Source organism: Pleurodeles waltl, chromosome 4_2 (assembly GCF_031143425.1).
Source record: "Pleurodeles waltl isolate 20211129_DDA chromosome 4_2, aPleWal1.hap1.20221129, whole genome shotgun sequence".
NCBI classification, from domain to species: domain Eukaryota; kingdom Metazoa; phylum Chordata; class Amphibia; order Caudata; family Salamandridae; genus Pleurodeles; species Pleurodeles waltl.
The window spans coordinates 788,423,545-788,440,121 of NC_090443.1; positions in this window are offsets into that span (position 1 = coordinate 788,423,545).

Sequence of the window (16,577 nt, forward strand, 5' to 3'; positions counted from 1 at the left end):
CAAGTGAGGTATGATTTTTATCGGGAGACTTAGGTTAATGCTAGGTGGAAGGAAATTTGTGGCTCCTCTCAGATTCCAGAACTTTCTGCCACAGAAATGTGAGGAACATGTGTTTTTTTAGCCAAATTTTGAGGTTTGCAAGGGATTCTGGGAAACAGAACCTGGTCAGAGCCACACAAGTCACCCCATCTTGGATTCCCCTCGGTCTCTAGTTTTCAGAAATTCACAGGTTTGGTAGGTTTCCCTGGGTGCCGGCTGAGCTAGAGGCCAAAATCTACAGGTAGGCACTTTGCAAAAAACACCTCTGTTTTCTTTCAAAAATTTGGATGTGTCCACGTTGCGCTTTGGGGCGTTTCCTGACGCGGGCGCTAGGCCTACCCACACAAGTGAGGTATCATTTTTATCGGGAGACTTGGGGGAACGCTGGGTGGAAGGAAATTTGTGGCTCCTCTCAGATTCCAGAACTTTCTGCCACAGAAATATGAGGAACATGTGTTTTTTTAGCCAAATTTTGAGGTTTGCAAAGGATTCTGGGTAACAGAACCTGGTCCGAGCCACACAAGTCACCCCATCTTGGATTCCCCTAGGTCTCTAGTTTTCAGAAATGCACAGGTTTGGTAGGTTTCCCTAGGTGCCGGCTAAGCTAGAGGCCAAAATCTACAGGTAGACACTTCGCAAAAAACACCTCTGTTTTCTTTCAAATATTTGGATGTGTCCACGTTGCGCTTTGGGGCGTTTCCTGTCGCGGGCGCTAGGCCTACCCACACAAGTGAGGTATCATTTTTATCGGGAGACTTTGGGGAACGCTGGGTGGAAGGAAATTTGTGGCTCCTCTCAGATTCCAGAACTTTCTGCCACAGAAGTGTGAGGAACATGTGTTTTTTTAGCCAAATTTTGAGGTTTGCAAAGGATTCTGGGTAACAGAACCTGGTCCGAGCCACACAAGTCACCCCATTTTGGATTCCCCTAGGTCTCTAGTTTTCAGAAATGCACAGGTTTTGTAGGTTCTCCTAGGTGCCGGCTGAGCTAGAGGCCAAAATCTACAGGTAGGCACTTTGCAAAAAACACCTCTGTTTTCGTTCAAAAATTTGGATGTGTCCACGTTGCGCTTTGGGGTGTTTCCTGTCGCGGGCGCTAGGCCTACCCACACAAGTGAGGTATCATTTTTATCGGGAGACTTGGGGGAACGCTGGGTGGAAGAAAATTTGTGGCTCCTCTCAGATTCCAGAACTTTCTGCCACAGAAATGTGAGGAACATGTGTTCTTTAAGCCAAATTTTGAGGTTTGCAAAGGATTCTGGGTAACAGAACCTGGTCCGAGCCACACAAGTCACCCCATCTTGGATTCCCCTAGGTCTCTAGTTTTCAGAAATGCACAGGTATGGTAGGTTTCCCTAGGTGCCGGCTAAGCTAGAGGCCAAAATCTACAGGTAGACACTTTGCAAAAAACACCTCTGTTTTCTTTCAAATATTTGGATGTGTCCACGTTGCGCTTTGGGGCGTTTCCTGTCGCGGGCGCTAGGCCTACACACACAAGTGAGGTATCATTTTTATCGGGAGACTTGGGGGAACGCTGGGTGGAAGAAAATTTGTGGCTCCTCTCAGATTCCAGAACTTTCTGCCACAGAAATGTGAGGAACATGTGTTCTTTAAGCCAAATTTTGAGGTTTGCAAAGGATTCTGGGTAAGAGAACCTGGTCCGAGCCACACAAGTCACCCCATCTTGGATTCCCCTAGGTCTCTAGTTTTCCGAAATGCACAGGTTTGGTAGGTTTCCCTAGGTGCCGGCTGAGCTAGAGGCCAAAATCTACAGGTAGGCACTTTGCAAAAAAAACCTCTGTTTTATTTAAAAAAATTGGATGTGTCCACGTTGCGCTTTGGGGCGTTTCCTGTCGCGGGCGCTAGGCCTACCCACACAAGTGAGGTATCATTTTTATCGGGAGACTTGGGGGAACGCTGGGTGGAAGGAAATTTGTGGCTCCTCTCAGATTCCAGAACTTTCTGCCACAGAAATATGAGGAACGTGTGTTTTTTTAGCCAAATTTTGAGGTTTGCAAAGGTTTCTGGGTAACAGAACCTGGTCCGAGCCACACAAGTCACCCCCATCTTGGATTCCCCTAGGTCTCAAGTTTTCAGAAATGCACAGGTTTGGTAGGTTTGCCTAGGTGCCGGCTGAGCTAGAGGTAGGCATTTTGCTATAAACAGCTCTGTTTTCTGTGATGTGTCCACGTTGTGTTTTGGGGCATATCCTGTCGCGGGCGCTAGGCCTACCCACACAAGTAAGGTATCATTTTTATCGGGAGACTTGGGGGAACATAGAATAGCAAAACAAGTGTTATTGTCCCTTGTCTTTCTCAAGATTTTTCCCTTCCAAATGTAAGACAGTGTGTAAAAAAGACGTCTATTTGAGAAATGCCCTGTAATTCACGTGCTAGTATGGGCACCCCGGAATTCAGAGATTTGCAAATACCCACTGCTTCTCAACACCTTATCTTGTGCCCATTTTGGAAATACAAAGGTTTTCTTGATAGCTATTTTTTACTCTTTATATTTCAGCAAATGAATTGCTGTATACCCGTCATAGAATGAAAACCCACTGCAGGGTGCAGGTCATTTATTGGCTCTGGGTACCTAGAGTTCTTGATGAACCTACCAGCCCTATATATCCCCACAACCAGAAGAGTCCAGCAGACGTAACGGTATATTGCTTTCGAAAATCTGCCATTGCACGAAAAAGTTACAGAGTAAAACGTAGAGAAAAATTGATGTTTTTTTCACCTCAATTTCAATATTTTTCTTTTTCAGTTGTTATTTTCTGTAGGAAACCCATGTAGGATGTGCACAAATTACCGCTTGCTGAATTCAGAATGTTGTCTACTTTTCAGAAATGTTGTGGTTTCTGGGATCCAGCATTGGTTTCATGCCCATTTCTGTCACTGACTGGAAGGAGTCTGAAAGCACAAAAAATCGTAAAAATGGGGTATGTCCCAGTAAAATGCCAAAATTGTGTTGAAAAATTGGGTTTTCTGATTCAAATATGCCTGTTCCTGAAAGCTGGGAAGCTGGTGATTTCAGCACCGCAAACCCTTTGTTGATGCCCTTTTCAGGGAAAAAACCACAAACCTTCTTCTGCAGCCCCTTTGTTCCATTTTTTTGAACAAAACGAAATTTTCACTGTATTTTCGCTAATTTCTTGGCCTCCTTCTGGGGAACCCACAAAGTCTGGGTACCTCTAGAATCCCTAGGATGTTGGAAAAAAAGGAAGCAAATTTGGCGTGGGTAGCTTATGTGAACAAAACGTTATGAGGGCCTAAGCGCGAACTGCTCCAAATAGCCAAAAAAAGGCTCGGCACAGGAGGGGGAAAAGGCCTGGCAGCGAAGGGGTTAAATTAAAGTTACATGCAAATTCGACTTTGGAATTAAAAGTAGTTCCAAAGACTTAAACTACCTTATTTTTACATAGACGTCCTTCGACCGGGGCAAACCTGGATCTTGATCTGACATCCTTGGAGCCCTCCTCGGATACGCTGGCTGGGAGGTCCCGGTCAACTTCCTACGTTCGGACTTATGCCCATATTTATCCTTTTTTAGGTCTGCGTTTGCACCGCTTTTTGACGCAAAAACTACATAAACTTACAAAATACAATTGTATTTTGCTAGTTTGCGCCGCTTTTGCATCAAAAAATGACGCAAATGTGGTGCTAAAAAAGTGCAAATATGGGCCTTAGTCTCTTTTTTGGAGATTTTCTTCACCGGGACGAACCTGCAAGTCAGGCTGGGTTGCAGTTGAGGCAAGCCGGCTAGAGTAGCCACGGCGGGTCGGTCCCTCTTTGGAGCTTTTTTTCAAAAGTTCTCCAAACCTCTCCAAACTTCTGGATCTTCTTCCACATGTTCCTTTAAGGTTCTTTTGGGGTACACAGCTCACCCCAAGGTTCCAAAAGCTCTGAGATGATCCTTGGGGGGTGTGGACTACAACTCCCAGAGTGCACCTGGAACAAACTCCTTTTTGGCCACTGGACAGTGGTCAGCTGGTTGGTTTCTTCAGGAGTTGGTGCAGGGGACTCTGGTTGGAAATTTTACACCTGCAGCAAACAGGAAGTCCCTCCTTGAACCAGTTGAAGCCAGGCAAAGTCCTTCTTGTGGCAAAGCCCAAGTGTGCAGCTGGAGCAGTCCTTCAGAGTGCAGGGTCCAGGTGCAGGCCAGGGGTCCAGCAGGGTAGTCCTTCTTCTTCTGTAGTTCTTCCTGGTAGGGATCTGGTAGGGAACTGAGGTGTGGGTGCAGGTCTGCCAGTTTTATCCTTGCTCCTGGGTAAAAAATAGGGGGATCCTGGTTCTCCAATCAGGTGCAGGGTCCTTTCCCCTGTGATGACCACTTCCTTTGAAGTGTGGCAAAAATCAATCCCAGGAGGCAACATTCCCCAAAAATCCATCATGGCTGAAAGAGATTTTTGGAGGTTACATCTGGCTAAGCCCACCCACTGGTGTGGCTAAAAATCCTAAACACACCCCTCTCCTGCCCTCTCCTAATCTAATCAAGGGGGCACCTACCTGTCTGGGTTTGCAGGATGTGGGGGTGTTGCTGGGTTGCTCCAAGTGTCCTTCTCTGCCTTTGAAGACCAGTTTGTCAACCTCCCCCCTTCCTGCCTCGCCATCTGCTGAGCGGAGATCTCCTCCCACAGGCACATCTCTTTGTGTGAAGCAGGCCACTTCACACCTCATCAAGTCAGCCTGGCCAGGCTGCCAGAGGCTGGCCAATCAGAGCACAGCAGCAAAAACAGTGCAGGGCTGAAGTTGGGAACTTAGGTAAAGTTTAAAACTCTTTACCTGAACAAGTTATATTAAATCCAACAACTGAAAGTTGTGGGATTTATTATAACAATTAATTTGACACCAAACTCTTGCTAGCTATTACTTAAGGGGACTTTTAAAAAATAAAATAAAGTCTACCCATTCTAGCCTATGGAGACCATTCACTACAATGAGGGGAAACACATTTGGCTGTTTTACCTCACCAGGGCTTATAAAACTATTTGTATAAGGTCCCTGCTTATAGTTATATGGCACCCAGCCCTAGGGGCACATAGGGAACACCTTAGGGGTGATTATATGTGGAGAAGTGTGGCACAATGGTTAGAGCAGCAGACCCTGAAGCAGAGATCTGGCTCAAGACCAGGGTTCAAGTCCTTCTTCGGCAGGTCTTGGGCTCAACTCCCTTGGACCAGATAATTCTCGCCTCTGTGCCTAATCTAATTAATGGGTCCAACTCTGGGCAATAGCTTGCTTAATCTCCACAACGGCCCCAACAGCGCTTGGATGCCTGGCTTCACCCTGGGGGTGCCCAGGAGTGGGCACCTCACAGGGGAATAAAGCCAGGAGGGGTTCCATAGCGGTATGAGTACAGCGCCTTGAGACCCTAACGGGTGAGTAGTGCGCTATGCAAAGTTTACAGTTTATATGTAAAAATTAGGGGGCATATTTATACTCTGGTTGCGCCGGAATTGCGTATTTTTTTTTTACGCAAATCCGATGCAAAACTAACTCCATATTTATACTTTGGCGTTAGACCCGTCTAGCGCCAAAGATCTTGGAGTTTGCGTCATTTTTTAGCGTGGACACCTTCCTTGCGTTAATGATATGCAAGGTAGGCGTTCCCGTCTAAAAAATGACTCCGAGGCATGTGCGCCGTATTTATACTCCCGGGCAAAAATGACGCCCGGGAGTGGGCGGGTCCAAAAAAATGACGTCCAGCCGCTTTAGCGTCATTTTTTAGCGCCTGGTCAGGGCAGGCGTTGAGGGACCTGTGGGCTCGGAAGGAGCCCAGAGGTGCCCTCCCATGCCCCCAGGGACACCCCCTGCCACCCTTGCCCACCCCAGGAGGGCACCCAAGGATGGAGGGACCCATCCCAGGGAACTTAAGGTAAGTTCAGGTAAGTATTTTTTTTTTCTTTTTTTTGTGGCATAGGGGGGCCTGATTTGTGCCCCCCTACATGCCACTATGCCCAATGACCATGCCCAGGAGACATAAGTCCCCTGGGCATGGCCATTGGGCAAGGGGGCATGACTCCTGTCTTTGCTAAGACAGGAGTCATGTCAATGGAGGGTGGGAGTCAAAACAAATAGCGCAACTCGGGTTGAGGCAGATTTTTTGCCTCAGACCGACTTGCCCCATTTTGTGACGCCCAAGCTCCATTTTCCCCTACGCTGGCGCTGCCTGGTGTAAGTCATTTGTTTTGACGCACACCAGGCAGCTCCACCGGCTAACGTCATTCCATAAATAAGGCGCCCGCATGGCGCTTTGGAATGGCGTTAGCCGGCGTTAAATTTTTTGACGCACAACTGCGTTGGCGCAGTTGTGCGCCAAAAAGTATGAATACGGCCCTTGGAGTTTAAGACTTTGGAACTACTTTTAATTCCAAAGTCGAATTTGCATGTAACTTTAATTTAAAAGCAGCCAGCAAGGCAGGCCTGCCTTTAAAATGACACTGGACACCTCAGGAGTGCACCTATGGGGGCACTACCTGTGCTGGGGTCCCTAACCCTCCATGCCCTACCATAAACTAGGGCCTTATAGGTAGGTTAACTTTGTCAATTATAATTGGCCTAATTTGCATACTGATTTTATACATAGCACAGGCCCTGGGACTGGTTAGCAGTACCCAGGGCACCATCAGAATCAGGAAAACACCAGCAAAAGTGGAAAATGGGGCCTCTGCAGTCAGCCCTATTCTCTCACAATTCTTCATTGCTCCCACCAAAATGATATGTGGATGCTAATTTCTGTAACACCGTGATATACTCTTCCACTATTTCACCTACTTCTGTAATCTTTTGTCACAGTGATATATCTCTAGAACTGTGTAAATGTTTGGTAGATACTGCAAATCTAACTTCTTTAAACTGATTGCATTCATGTTCAGATTTTGACTTTCATCAGCTGTCAGGTAAGTTCTCAGCAACTTCATGGCCCTCTGGTCCCAAGCAATGCAACATTAATGAAGTTTTAGATTCAGCCCTTAATGAAATGCTACATAGTCTTCCATAATGTGCAAAAACAAATTTCTGCTTTCTTCTTTTTAAAGGGGGTTCACCTGCATTAAAAAAAAATAGAGGCAGTGTTGCATTTTCCATAATGACTCTTTAGGGATTCCTCTTTCTCTGTTTCTTATAAAAAAACGGTAACGAAAACAATGGTTAAAAAAAGTATTGTTGTATTTTCCTTTTTAGGAAACAACCTCTAAAATTAGCAAATGCTTAAAAAAGATCCTAGCCCCAACAGAGTGAAAATATTTAAGACAAAAAGTGACCTTGAATGGAAACACTCATATTCCAATATTAATACCCTCTTCTGTTAGTCACTATGAGCTCAGCTAACATGTTGCTCATGAAATACAAAAAAAATATATATATATTTGTGGTTTTGAAGATCTTACAGTTCCTGACAAAGTCCTCACTGCCTCTGGGATATTTGGGGCTCTGTAAACTTTTTTAGCAGATGCTAAGTCTTCCCACAGTTATTCCGAACTGATGCAGCTGCAAAAATTGACAAAGAAGAAATTAAAATGTTGGGGCTCTCCGCTGAAAGACATCTCATGTGGCATATTCCTAGGCTCTGTGCACTGTGTGTGCGCATTCAGAGCAACTGAGAGAACATCTTATAGTAAACCATGATCAACAATCACTTGGTGACGTGAGCCTTCATGCTGAAGCATGTGACCAATTGAAGATGAGACCTGAACACAGCAAACTCTACATGCACATCCAGAGCAGCCAATAAACCATCTCCTTGGAAACTACAATCAACTTTCCCTTGGTGATGTAAGCATGTGCCCTGAAACACACAGCTAATCATGACAGAGTCCTTGCACATGAGCGCACACGCCTGGAAATTGATGTCTTGCAATGTTGCAGGAACAGCTTGTGAGGGTTCCATGCAAACTATGACCTGGTGAGGGGAGGGAGGGCAAGACACCCATGAGCAGGACTGTTGCTGCTGCTCAAGCTGCGCATTTGTTAAATGTCCAACGCAGGTTCTGCCCGTGGAAATTTCGATGAGCCACTCAGAGGAATTACAAAAATCCCCATCTCCAGTCCAAGTAATATATTCACAAAGTTTGAGTAACTCTCCTGGGCTTTTGTTATCCAGCTGTTGTTGCCTGTAAGTGTAACTGGAATTGTCATGATTTTAAAGTAGCAGAGTTGAGGTGAAGTTCACTGGGGTTCTTCTAGTTGTCACCAATAACATGAAGTAGCTTGAGCCGTTATTGAGCCGTTATAGACGAATCCAATTTGGTTTATCTAAGATACAGTAAAAAACCTCGGCCACCATGCTTGCTTCTGCTCCAGCCCTCCCCTCTTTTTTGAATCATCCGCATTCTAATGCTGACTGAGACCTCTATGGACACCGGAATCCACACAGGTTCCGTGAAGCGTCATGTTGAATACATTCTATTGCCAGCACATAACATTGCGAGCAGATAGCAATACTGCGGATTAAGCATGTAATCATAACAAGCAGATATCACACACATTCAAAAGCCTCACACATGTGGCATCCTTATTGCACTATGGGCCCCAACCTACCACTGCTTTTTGTCCCCTTTGTCTTCACAGCCGGCTAAATAAAGACCTTCTCCACCCCATATACTATTTTGCCATCACTGGGTGTTGGAAAATGGGTTATTGGTAGGGCAGGTAGGTACCTACACCTAGCAACAAGCCACTAACCTCCACATAGGTACAGTTAGGTCTCAGTAAATTAATCCCAGCTCAACCCTTGGTAGCTTGGCAACGAGTGTCAAGGCTTAACTTAGGAGACAAAGTGTAAAGCATTCAAATATCACAAAACAGTAATTAAATAAAACACAGGAAACAGTTTAAAAATCCAAAACCAATTTATAAAAATAGTTTATATTTTTATCTTTAAAATGACACAAAAACGATTAAAATCGGTTCAGGGGAACCGGAGATATGAATTTTTAAAGAATTATTACTTTTCTAGCGCTTAGAAACAAAAAGCGCCAATCGGGTCATCTGGTTGCACCTCGACCGGGGCAAAGTCAAACTTTCAGGCCGACCGCGATGGAGCCCTGCTCGGCTACAGGTCGCGGGAGGCCTCGGTTAAAAAGTTACCTTCTGACTTAGTCTTTATTTTGAAGTTTTTCTTCACCGGGACGAACCTGCCAGTTGAATCCGACCTCCTGGAGCCCTTGTCCGGATACGCGATGTGGGTTTCCTCGGTGGAGACTTTTACCTTCGGACTTAGTCGTTTTTTCGAGATGAAAATCCTTCGACCGGGGTAAACCTGGATCTTGATCCGACGTCCATGGAGCCCTTCTCGGAAACGATGGCTGGGAGGTCCCGGTCAACTTTTTACGTTCGGACTTAGTCTCTTTTTTGGATGCTTTTCTTTACCGGGACGAACCACGAAGTCAGGCCGGGTCGCGGTTGAGGCAAGCCGGCTAGAATTTCCGCGGCGGGTCGGTCCCTCTCTGGAGCTTTTTTCCAAAAATTCTCAAATCTTTTCCAAACTTCTGGGGCTTCACCCAGATGTTCTTTTAAGGTTCTTTTGGGGTCACCAGCTCACCCCAAGGGTCCAGAAGTTCTGTGATGGTCCTTGGGGGGTGCGGACTTCAACTCCCAGAATGCACCTGGCGCAAACTCCTTTTTGGCCACTGGACAGTGGTCAGCTGGTCGCTTTCTTCAGGAGTTGGTGCAGGGGACTCTGGTTTAGCAATTTTTCACCTGTAGCAAACAGGGAGTCCCTCCTTGAACCAGTTGAAGCCAGGCAAAGTCCTTCTTGTGGTGAAGCCCAAGTGTGCAGCTGGTGCAGTCCTTCTGAGTGCAGGTTCCAGGTGCAGGCCAGGGGTCCAGCAGGGCAGTCCTTCTTCTTCTTTAGTTCCTTTCTTGTTGAATTCTGGAGGGGATCTGAGGTGTGGGGGCAGGTCTGCCAGTTTTATCCTTGCTCCTGGGTGAAAAGCAGGGGGGCCCTGGTTCTTAAATCAGGGACAGGGTCGTCCCCTGTGATGACCACTTCCTGGGAAGTGTGGCAAAAATCCATCCCAGAAGGCAACAGTCTCTAAAAATCCAACATGGATGAATCTGATATTTGGAGGTTACATCTGGCTGAGCCCGCCCACTGGTGTGGCTAAAAATCATAAACACACCCCTCTCCTGCCCTCTCCTAATCTAATCAAGGGGGCACCTAATTGTCTGGGGTTGCAGGATGTGGGGGTGTTGCTGGGTGCTGCAAATGTCCTTCTCTGCCTTTGAAGACCAGTTTGGCAGCCCTCCCCTTCCTGCCTCACCATCTGCTGAGGGGAGATTCTCTCCCCCCAAGCACATTCCTTTGTGTGAAGTCAGGCCACTTCACACCTCATCAAGGTAGCCTGGCAGAAGCTGCTGCAGGCTGGCCAATCAGAGCACAGCAGCAAAAACAATGCAGGGCTGAAATTGGCAACTTTTTAGGTAAAGTCTAAAACTTTTTACCTGAACAAGTTATATTAAATCCAACAACTGGAAGTTGTGGGATCTATTACAACAATTAATTTGATACCAAATTCTTGGTATGCAACATTTAAGGAGACTTTAAAATTTAAAATAAAGTCTCCCCATTCTAGCCTATGAAGGCCATTTACTTCAATGAGGGAAAAACGAATTTGGCTGTTTTTACCTCACCAGGGTTTATAAATCTATTTTTATAAAGTCCCTGCTTATAGTTACATGGCACCCAGCCCTAGGGGCACATAGGGCACACCTTAGGGGTGACTTATATGTAAAAATAAGGTGGTTTAAGACTTTGGAACTACTTTTAATTCCAAAGTCGAATTTGCATATAACTTTAATTTAAAAGCAGCCAGCAAGGCAGGCCTGCCTTTAAAATGACACTGGGCACCTCAGCAGTGCACCTAGGTGTGCACCACCTATGCTGTGGTCCCTAAACCTACATGCCCTACCATATACTAGGGACTTATAGGTAGGTTAACTTAGCCAATTATAATTAGCCTAATTTGCATATCCATTTTACACAGAGCACTGGCCCTGGGACTGGTAAGCAGTACCCAGGGCACAGCCAAGAGTCAGTAACCACCAGTACCTATCCAGAAAGAGTGGGGGTGATCAGGCAAAAAAAAAGGACTTTCCTACACTGGGTAAATATCAGAGATTATGTACTATTTGGGCAGAGTCTGTGTAAATAGCCACTTTCGCAATGTAACAGCTGTATGTGAAGGGCATCTCCCTGTCTTTTGTCATTCTGAATGCAATGTATCAATAATTTCTCACCAATGTAGCAAAGATTTCTCTCTACAATTGTAGCCACGAACTATGATTCACGTAACAGCCCATGAGTACTGATGACATTTATTTGTAAAATAATTTTTAAATGGTGAAAAAAGATAAGATTGCTAATTATGCCTCATACTTGCCATTGTCCTATGTTGTAGGAGCTATTACCGGACAGAGTTAAGCTGACTTTTTCAAAGTTTTGTTTCAGAAAACATATCTGTTCAGGCCTTCACTCCTCTAATTGCTAACTCCTATTATCCTCAGGAGTCACCTATGTAAAATCTAGAGATAATTACAACAATATTTTACTGTATGTTAGATATGCAATTGTCTGATAACTCAAGCCTAGGGTCTAGTTTAACAAAAAATATTTTTGATAGCCTTAAATGGAACCAATATTAATTGAATACATAAAGATTTGAGAGTCTTCGGCATCCCTTTTAATGTCAGAATTTGCAACCTCGAATCATGACTGTTAAGTTCATTTTTTCGATTACTTTCTTTGTTTTTTTAAAAATATTGACTATATATCAATTACTAAAAAAGGACATATTGTAAGATTAATTAGCAGAAAATCTGTTATTAACATTTGCTATGTTGTTTAAAAATGTATACCTAAGATGACTCATGGGTCATCGTTTCAAAGGGGAGGTGTTGGACCTGGCTTTTTGACAGGGACATCCCCAAACTTTTTGCCTCCTTCCTCCTCTTTTTTCTGACCTGTTGTTGTTGGCTTTTGACCTCTGGGCACTTTACCACTGCTAACCAGTGCTAAAGTGCATATGCTCTCTGGGTAAATTGTACTACTGATTGGTTTATCCATGATTGACTATTTAATTTACTTGTAAGTCCCTGGTAGAGTGCACTACATGTGCCGAGGGCAGGTAGATTAAATGCTACTAGTGGGCCTGCAGCACTGGTTGTGCCACCCACCTCAGTAGCCCCTTAACCCTGTCTCAGGCCTGCCATTGCAAGGCCTGTGTGTGCAGTTTCACTGCCACTTCGACTTGGCATTTAAAAGTACTTGCCAAGCCTAGAACTCCCCTTTTACTACATATAAGTCATCCCTAATGTGTGCCCTAGGTAACCCCTAGAGCAGGGTGCTGTGTAGGTAAAAGGCAGGACATGTACCTGTGTAGTTATATGTCCTGGTAGTGTGAAACTCCTAAATTCGTTTTTACACTACTGTGAGGCCTGCTCCTTTCATAGGCTAACATTGGGGCTGCCCTCATACACTGTTGAAGTGGCAGCTGCTGATCTGAAAGGAGCAGGAAGGTCATATTTAGTATGTCCAGAATGGTAATACAAAATCCTGCTGACTGGTGAAGTCGGATTTAATATTACTATTCTAGAAATGCCACTTTTAGAAAGTGAGCATTTCTTTGCACTAAAATCTTGTTGTGCCCTTCAATCCACGTCTGGCTAGGTTTAGTTGACAGCTCCTTGTGCATTCACTCAGACACACCCCAAACACAGGGTACTCAGTCTCACTTGCATACATCTGCATTTTGTATGGGTCTTCCTGGGCTGGGAGGGTGGAGGGCCTGCCCTCACACAAAGGACTTCCACACCCCCTACTGGGACTCTGGCAGACAGGATTGAGCTGAAAGGGAACTTGGTGCATTTCTTAGAGACTCTTTGAAGTCACCCCCACTTCAAAGGCACAACTTAGTATAAAACAGGGCCTCTGCCCTACCTCATCAGACACTTGCTGGAGAAGAAACCTGAACCAGAAACTACATCCTGCCAAGAAGAACTGCCTGGCTGCTCAAAGGACTCACCTGTCTGCTTTTCTACAAAGGACTGCTGCCTTGCTGTTGGCCTGCTGCCTTGCTGAACTCTTGCCTGGCTGTAAAAGTGCTCTCCAAGGGCTTGGATAGAGCTTGCCTCCTGTTCCCTGAAGTCTCAGGACCAAAAAGACTTCACTCTTCCTCTTGGACGCTCCGTGCGCCGAACTTTTCGACGCACAGCTTGTTCCGCGGCAAGAAAAACGCCGCACACCGACGCTGATCAACGCGACGCCTTCGGGACGACCAAAACTTTGACGCACGGCCTCGCAGGGACAACGCCGCCCGACTTCCCGGGAGAAATCGACGCGACGCCTGCTGTGAGATTAAAACTTTGACGCACGGCCTCGCAAGGACAACGCCGCACGACTCCGCAGGAGAAATCGACGCAACGCCTGCTGTGAGATCAAAACTTTGACGCACGGCCTCGCAAGGACAACGCTGCCCAACTCCGCAGGAGAAATCGACGCGACGCCTGCCGTGAGATCACAACTTTGACGCACGGCCTCGCAAGGACAACGCCGCCCGACTCCGCAGGAGAAATCGACGCGACGCCTGCCGTGAGATCGAAACTTCGACGCACAGCCCCGCAGAACGACGCGCAGCCGGAAAACAAGCAGGAAAATCCACGCACAGACCCGGGACATCTGGTAATCCCCGCGACCCACAGAAAGAGACTGTCCGCGCGCCGGAAAACGACGCCCGACTTCCCCGCGTGGAAAATAACGACGCAAGTCCGTGTGTGCTGGGGAGAAATCGACGCACACACCCTTTTTCCACGCACCTCTTCCTTTGTGGCCCTCTGAGGAGATTTTCCACCAGAAACCAGGTACTTTGTGTTTGAAAGAGACTCTGTTTACTTTCTAAAGGCTTAAGACACTTTATATCACTTTTCAGTGATATATTTACAAATTCATATTGCAACTTTGATCGTTTTGACCTGAAGATACCCAGGTAAATATTATATATTTTTCTAAATACTGTGTGGTGTATTTTTGTGGTGTTATGCTATGGTGTTGTATGATTTATTGCACAAATGCTTTACACATTGCCTTCTAAGTTAAGCCTGACTGCTCGTGCCAAGCTACCGGAGGGTGAGCACAGGCTGATTTTGGATTGTGTGTGACTTACCCTGACTAGAGTGAGGGTTCTTGCTTGGACAGAGGGCAACCTAACTGCCAACCAAAAACCCCATTTCTAACATTGGTGGTGACTCTGGGTTGGATACCCAGGTTCAGAGGTTAAACTCTGACCTGGTGGGAGGTAGATGTGCCCCCCAAGAAGTCCTGCTGTGCCAGGCAATTGTCCAACCTCAGGGTGTTGACTCTGGGTTGGATGACCAGGTTCAGAGGTTAAACTCTGACCTGGTGGGGGGTAGGTGTGCCCCCCAGAAAGTCCTGGCGTGCCAGGCAATTGCCCAACCTCAGGGTGGTGACCCTGGGTTAGGGAACCAGGCTCAGAGGTTAAACTCTGACCTGGTGGGAGGTAGGTGTGCCTCCCTGGAAGTCCTGGCCTGCCAGGCAATGGTTCAACCTCAGGGTGGTGACTCTGGGTTGGCTAACCAGGTTCAGGGGATAAGCTCTGACCTGTTGGGGGGTAGGCGTGCCCCCCAGAAAGTCCTGGTGTACCAGGCAGTGGTCCAACCTCAGAGTGCTGACTCTGGGTTGGATAACCGGGTTCAGAGGTTAAACTCTGACCTGGTGGGGGGTAGGTGTGCCCCCCAGAAAGTCCTGGCGTGCCAGGCAATTGTTCAACCTCAGAGTGCTGACTCTGGGTTGGATAACCGGGTTCAGAGGTTAAACTCTGACCTGGTGGGGGGTAGGTGTGCCCCCCAGAAAGTCCTGGCGTGCCAGGCAATTGTTCAACCTCAGGGTGGTGACTCTGGGTTGGATACCCAGGTTCAGAGGTTAAACTCTGACCTGGTGGGAGGTAGGTGTGCCTCCCAAGAAGCCCTGCTGTGCCAGGCAATTGTCCAACCTCAGGGTGTTGACTCTGGGTTGGATGACCAGGTTCAGAGGTTAAACTCTGACCTGGTGGGGGGTAGGTGTGCCCCCCAGAAAGTCCTGGCGTGCCAGGCAATTGCCCAACCTCAGGGTGGTGACCCTGGGTTGGGGAACCAGGCTCAGAGGTTAAACTCTGACCTGGTGGGAGGTAGGTGTGCCTCCCAGAAAGTCCTGGTGCGCCAGGCAATTATTTAACTTCAGGATGGTGACTCTGAGTTGAATGGCCCAGTTCGGAGGTTAAACTCTGACCTGGTGGAGGGTCAGTGTGCCCTCCAGGAAGTCCTGGCGTGCCAGGCAATTGTTCAACTTCAGGGTGGTGACTCTGAGTTGAATGGCCAAGTTCAGAGGTTAAACTCTGACCTGGTGGAGGGTCAGTGGGCCCTCCAGGAAGTCCTGGCGTGCCAGGCAATTGTTCAACTTCAGGGTGGTGACTCTGAGTTGAATGGTCAGGTGCAGAGGTTAAAATCTGACCTGGTAGGGGGTAGGTGTGCCCCCCAGGAAGTCCTGGTTTGCCAGGCAGTGATCCAGTCTGAGGGTACAGACCCTGGGCTGGAAGACCAGGTTCAGGGTGTCCCCCCGGACCTGGAGGGAGGGGCTACTGATATCAGTGCCCCTACCATGTTGTCTTCTGAGGAGGCCACTCCTAGTTGGAGGGTGCTGGACCCCAGAAGTGAGGGCAGGGGGAGGGAAGCCTCACCCCGGGCCCTAGTCCAACCTGAAGGTACAGGCCCCAGGTTGGAGGGCCAGTTGCAGGTTAACAGCCCTGCACTGGTGGAGGAATGGTACAGGGTGACTTCTGTAAGCACCCTGACCATGTTGGACTCTGGGGGTACCGCTCCAGGAGGGAGGGTACAAAGCCCCAGAGGGGAGGACCAGGTTCAGGCTGTCATCCCTGACCTGGTGGAAGGGAGAGTGGTTAAAGGGTGCCCAGCACCTGGGGCTACGGCCCCCACTCTCCACAGCCACAGTGGTTGGAGAGCTTTGAGAGGCCTGGGGCCTGGCTCTCATCCCTGGCAGCTGTCAGTAATCACTGTGGCTTGCTGTCCGGGTGGACAGAGTTATCCCTGGGGAGGGGACAAGTGTCACACCCCAGGAGTAGAGTGGGCAACACCACTGTGTTGGTCATGGTGGTACTATCCTGCTCCTGGGATACATCTGTGAGCAAAGTAAGGTTAGGTGCTGCACAGATGGGATCCGCAGGTAAGGAGAAAGGTTCCCCATGGGTTGGCTTAGTGGGCCCTGAGAGTATGGACAGAGTGATCCAATTGGAGTCAGGAAGGCGAAGAACTGGAGCATGCCCCTGCTGTTGTGGGCCTGGGTCCTTGTTCTGTCGCCTCAAACAGGGAAGTACATCAGGATAGTGATTGTTCTCCCCTGGCTTTAGGCTGGTAGGGGGTCATGTTGGACCTGGCTTTTTGACAGGGACATCCCCAAACTTTTTGCCTCCTTCCTCCTCTTTTTTCTGACCTGTTGTTGTTGGCTTTTGACCTCTGGGCACTTTACCAC